This window comes from Chiloscyllium punctatum, unplaced genomic scaffold (assembly GCF_047496795.1).
Source record: "Chiloscyllium punctatum isolate Juve2018m unplaced genomic scaffold, sChiPun1.3 scaffold_191, whole genome shotgun sequence".
NCBI lineage: Eukaryota > Metazoa > Chordata > Chondrichthyes > Orectolobiformes > Hemiscylliidae > Chiloscyllium > Chiloscyllium punctatum.
The window spans coordinates 242037-248655 of record NW_027309925.1 but is presented as its reverse complement, the minus strand read 5'-3'; positions in this window follow the sequence as shown (position 1 = coordinate 248655).

Genomic DNA, 6619 nt, shown 5'->3' with positions numbered 1-6619 from the left:
TGCTCCCAGCAAACACTCCAGTACAGCGTACATCAGTTTCATTCCGACACAGCCACATGACATATTCTCACTCCCTCTGAGATGATTGGAATTTCCAATGTCATTCTCTGAGATGGAGCAACGTAGCATTGAGATGGTAGTGTAGTGAACAAAGAAGAACAAAGAACACATAACATTTGTAGCCCAGGAACAGGCCCTTTGGACCTCCAAGCCTGAGCTGAACCAAATCAACTGTCTAAACCTATCACCCAATTCCTCAGCATCTGTTTCCGTCTGCTCCCCACTTACTCCCGCATCTCTCAAGGCGCACCATGAATGAAACGACCGTGCCTGCCTCTACTACCTCTGCTGGCAGGCACCTATCACCCTCTGTGCAAAATATTTTCTACACCTATCCTCCTTAAACGTTTCACCTCTCAACTTGAAGGCGTGACTTCTCATTATTGAATAACTCACCTGGGGAAAAAAAGCATATCTCTATTCACCCGGTCTGTACCCTGCAAGATTTTGTAGACCTCAATCAGGACCCCTCAATCTCGTTTTTTTCTACTGAAAACAATCATAAACTTCTTAATTTCTCTTCACAGCAAGCATCTTCCATACCAGCAACATCCTCGTTAACCTTCTCTGCACCCTCTCTGAAACGTCCACTTCCTTTTGGTAACTTTACCAGAACTGTGCGCTGTATTCTAAACGTGGCCGAACCAAAATCTTGTACAATTTTAGCATTACCTGCCAGCTCTTAGACTCAAAGCCCGGCCCTATGACGACAAGCATGCCATATGCTTTCCTGACCGCTCTATCCACCTGTGCCGCCATCGTCATGGTACAAAGGACCTGAACTCCCAGATCATCAAATTTCTCCAAGGCTGTCCCGTTTACAGTGTAGTTGGTTCTAGAATTAGGCTTCCCAAAATGCCTCACTTCACATTTGCCTCGATTGAACTCCATCTGCCACTTCTCCGCTCAACTCTCCTGTCTATCTATATTCTTCATTCTTTGACTGATCCCTATGCTTTCTGCTACTCACCAATCCTCGAGTCAAATGCAAATGTAGTGGCGATATCGTGGGCGAGCAACCCTTGGAGACTGGAACATGGCAGCTGCTGGTATTTACATCGATGAATAAAATCTGGAGTATTAACCCCGATCAGAGGAACAGAGGCAAAAAAAATTGATTTCCGAAAACTCATTCATTCTTGTCCCTTTGAAAGGTGAATTTGCCGTCCTTAACGAGACGTGCCAACATATGACTCCAGACTCACAAAAGTGCGGTTCACCCATAGATTCACTCTGACTCAGTTCAAGGTGAATTAAGAATGAACAACAAATAATGTTCAGATCATGATGGCCACACTCCGTGGGAGAATAAAGAAGAATTAAAAAATGGATGACGTGGAAAATTGGGAGTCATCTCTGTTTGGACTCAAATTCAACTGATTATCCAAGCTAAATAGACACATGGATACCCACACCGCCAAGAAGTCAGCTCCATAGGGCGACATCCGGGAAGGATTCAATTACCCGCTGAAGTTTCAACCTACGTGCCCAGGCACAATGTGGATAGGTCATTCACCACTCCCATATGTGAGAAGGGATCACTCAGGAGGCCAACTGGCAGAGTCACCATCAGGTTTACAAATGACATCAGGGGTCCGATTGTGCTGTTATTGCAGGTGTTCATCACATCCAGCAATGAACCATGTTTGGACGCCTGTTTCCAGGGGAGTTCCATTGTTTCCTGATGTAGATCAACGATTCAGACTTAGTTGTAGGAGTCATGATTTAGAAGTTTGCAAAGGATGCAACAATTGGTAGTGTATTTGACTATGATGAATAATGTCAGGGCCTGCAGAGATGTATCAATCAGGTGGAAAATAAAAGCGGCGAATGGAATTGAATCCAGACCAGTAAGTGTAATGAATTTGGGGAGTTGTAACAATAAGAGTGAGGATTCTGAATGGTGAACGGAACAAACAGGAACAAAGAGATCTTGGAGTGGATATTTACAGATCACTGAAGATTTTTGATCAGGGAGCTCAGTTGGTCGAGAGTATCTTTGGATATTTTTTGTTGTTGATCTCAGACGGTGGATGATATTCGATCTTTAGCAACCACCAGTTTAGGAAACAACTAAAAGAATGAGCACAAGTCTGGTCAATGCAATCATCAACATTTTAAAAGATGTAAGATAAATGATGGAGGGCTGAAGTATACAACTTTGGCCATCAAGACCGCTTCATCCCTCAATGAATTTACCACTGATACATCTCCAAGTCATGCCGTTATGTGCCTTGGAGGGTAACTTGCAAATAGTAGCGCTTCAAGACATCTTCAGCCTTGTCCTTATAGTCGGTACAGTTTTTGAGCTTTGAATGTTCTGGAAACACAGTCTGGATGACTTACTCCACCGCATCTTGTAGGTGGTGCACTCTACTGCAATTTTGCCTTAGCGGTGAGGGTAATAAACATTCAGGTATTGAACGTGGTACAGTTAAGTGACTGCGTTGTCGTGGAGGATGTCCAGTTCCTTCAGTAGTATTGAAGCTGCACACATCCAGGCAAATGGAGAGAGTTCTGTTATACATCTAATTTGTGCCTTAAAGATGATGCAGGCTTCACGGAGACATGAGTTGTGTTAATAATCAAACGAAGTCGACTGACGGACATTTTTTTGTCGTCAACTTCTTTATATGGGCGGTCAGGTTCCATTTCTCCTAAATATTAGCTCTGAGGGCGATTGCACGGAGGACGTCAGTTACAACGAAACCATTGAATGTCATTAGACTATAATTAGATTCTCATTTGTCAAAGTTATTATTATTGTATTTGTGTGGACTAATCCGATTCCAATCGCAATTTCATTTCAAGTTCCAGTTCCCGTGCTGTAAGGGACAGCAGAGATTTACGAGAATGTTGTCAACTTTGGATAAAATGGAGCTTCGGGGAATGATTGGTCAGGCTGGGATTATTCTCCTTGAAACAAAACCGTGGGATTTTGGGTAGATACAGGCAGGTGCCGTGCACCAGAGGACATAATCTCAGAATGCGATAGCGCTCATTTAATTGAGAAATGAAGAGTAATTTCCATGCTCAGAGAATATGTGGCTTTTTTTTTGGCAACCGAAGTAGAGGCTAAGTTGTTGGTTCTTTTCAAATTGTGTCAGGTACTTAATCAGAAAGATGATGAAGTTTGTCGAGGTAAGTGAGCAGAATGGAGTTGAAGATTATCAGATCAACCATGAGTTCGTTGTATGGTGGGACAGACTCGATGGGATGAATGGCATACGTCCACTTTGTTTAACATTTGGTCTAACGCCAAATTTTATTCATAAATTGAGAATTGTGAGTGGATGCGATGAAATGATAGAAAAGGTTTATCAAACAGATCAGGAACGAAGCTCATAAGGTCATGAAGCAGAAAGGTGCAGTGACCTGGGAACAACAAATGACACTCTGCACAGCACAGGTGGCGGTTTACAGACGCTATGATTGCTGAAGAAAATTGGTCGGCCTTGTACAGTTAGCGAGTCAGTCATCACGCTGCATGTGAAAGAATGAAAGGTTCGTTTCATTGGAGCAGTTTGCTGCGGTTCCAATTCCGAGTGTCTGTTTGAAATACTGATCAAATCATTGTGTGGACTGTTAGTTTAAAATAATCATGAATAATCCCATTGGATAAACTTGTGCTCCCGATCACTTGTTAGTTATTTCTCTATCAGTCATTTAAATTAATGGAAGGACAAGATGGAATGAGGGACATAAAGAAAAAAATGTGTACCTTCTCATTACACCAATTTAATTTACAACTGATTAGAACATCTGCTCTCATTCTTTATTTCAATTTTAATGTGGTGATTATCATTCGTGAATTTTCCGTGCAGTGAAGGGCAAGAACAAAATTCTCGATCCAGTGAAAACCAGAGGTGTGAGATGCAAAATAAAAATGCAGTAGTGTTATGTGGAAAGAGCAACCAAAATGTGACTCAACCCGTGAATGTGGAGCACCGTAGTATAATAACCCATAATCTCCCGGTCTCCTCAGCACGTTTTGGAAAGGGGTGACATGTGACCTCATCAAGGTTACATGTGGTGAAATCCGTGGATGAGAAATGTCTAGAGCTAAATTGATTCCACATCATACTGTTTCTGCTTTCACCAGAATTACAATAACAGCAAAATTCAAGAAATAGCCATGCTCGTCGGAATGAACATCTGTCATTGATTCATTCTGAATCAGAACTGTGTCAGAATGAAACAGCAAACAAGAATTTCCCGTCATATTCACACCCACATTTTGCCTTGACTCATAATTTCTTCAGTGACGTTCTCTCTCACGTGAAGAAGTAGCCATGGAGAGGGATATAAAGACGAGGTTGCGGTTCAATAGCCATTCTCATATGGATTAACTGAATTGGGTTAAATCGCAAGAAACGCTGTTTTGATCGTTTCATTTTATTAATTAAACTGAAAGTCACACTGTTCATTGTAATAATTGGAAGTGAATAAGATTTATCTCATTGGAACGATTAATGATATATGCAAATTTGTTCTGATTTATTTCAGCTGAAAGAAAATACTGCTTAGAAAAAGAGACGATTAAAGTCCAAAAGAAAAACCAACAGTTCTGTTGCTCGTGCTTTAGCAGAGTTCAATGATCATTAAATGGACCAAACATCATGGTGTTCACATCTTTTAGCCACGTGATTAAAGCAGGAAGTCTATCTCCAAGTAACGGTTCACTTACCGCTCATTATGTAATATCTTTCCTTTACAATAAAAAAATCCACTGAGTTCCATTTGCAATGCTTCAGATGGCATAGTATGCCAAATCTTTCCAAATCCAGGGTATTTGAAACAAAATCTTATTCAGCTGTGCATGTTCACGTAATTTCTAGACTTTTAAAGTCAACCAACTGAGACATTGTTTCCCCGCGGCTTCCAACCGACTACACCCCACCCCTACAACTTTACCTCGCCACAGGCTATTTCTATACTTGTGAAATTTATTCCTTGTATGTCACCAAATGGGCCTTTCCAAATATTTTGAACAACAGATTCTTGGAGTGTCAGCGATTCTGCTCTCATCATTTCTTTGTCCCTCAAAGGTTTGGAAGGTTTGACATTTAAATATTTACTCACTTGAACACAAAAAACACGAGTCACAAAAATACCAGTCACAACTAAAAACAGTCACAAAAAGCATTGGCTCGTTACAATAAGACCCTTATGAAAAATGTTCTACTCAACAGTAATTCGACGACTGTGAACATCTTCATATCGTCCTTGCAAAGAACACTCTTATTATTCCTAAACTTTTATTATCCTAATTTATTTCGACATTTGTATCAGAACTAGGAAGAAAACGAGAAGCAATTCACGAGTATTTGCAGGAGTGAAAGTCAAAATAAATTAATTTTACAGTGTCACCATTCAGTATTTTCTCTGACTAAGCAGATAAAGATGTTTAAAGTGCGAGGTCAAAATGTTTTCACCTACAGTTGTACTAAGTCAAAATTAAGTTACTTTATTGTGCGACACTCCAACTGGAACCCTGATTGGAAAGCGGCTCCGTATGTTGATGTTCGAATCCTCGGTCATTTGTAATAAAGCATGGTTATTGGTTTTAGTGAAATATTTCCTGTGCAATTACTGAAGTCAGATGTAAGAAATCAAGTGCATGTATTGGGTGGAATTGTTCACCAAATATTTACTGTGGTTCTTGTTCTCAGGAACAATAAGATACTTCCTCAGGTTTTTCTCCTGAGCAGTAATTAGATGACCAGGAAGACTTTGTGTGACTGTATGCGCCGTGTCTGTGAGCATTTTTTAAAAATTACATTGAGATATTTTACTAATAACGGAAGGGATTAATAATCGTGTGTTAAAAGTCTTAACTAATGTCATATTTTCTTTATAAAATTACAAGGATTCCTTTGTGCAACAATGATTTGGAGATGCCGGAGTTGGACCGGGGTGGACAAAGTTCAAAATCACACGACACCAGGTTATAGTCCAACAGGTTTGTTTGGAATCACTAGTTTTCAAGGTGCTGCCTCTGTATCGGGTGATCTGATGCACAGACAGCGCCAGGTAAACCAATGCTTCCAAATAAACCTGCTGGACTATAACCAGGTGTTGTGTGATTTTTTTAACTTCGTGAAACAAACTGAAAAACCACATGTGATAAGTGAGATATATGCAAAATCGATTTTCAAAGCATTTCATCTTTACAATCAATTTGACTCGGCCATTGGAAAAATAAGGTAAAAACAATGACTGCAGATGCTGAAAATCAAATACTGGATTAGTGGTGCTGGAAGAGCACAGCAGTTCAGGCAGCATCCAACGAGCAGCGAAATCGACGTTTCGGGAATAAAGGCAGTGAGCCTGAAGCATGGAGAGATAAGCTAGAGGAGGGTGGGGGTGGGGAGAAAGTAGCATAGAGTACAATGGGTGAGTGGGGGAGGAGATGAAGGTGATAGGTCAAAGAGAAGAGGGTGGAGTGGATAGGTGGAAAAGAAGATAGGCAGGTCGGACAAGTCAAGGAGACAGTAAGTGAGCTGGAAATTTGAAACTAGAATGAGGTGGGGGAAGGGGAAATGAGGAAGCTGTTGAA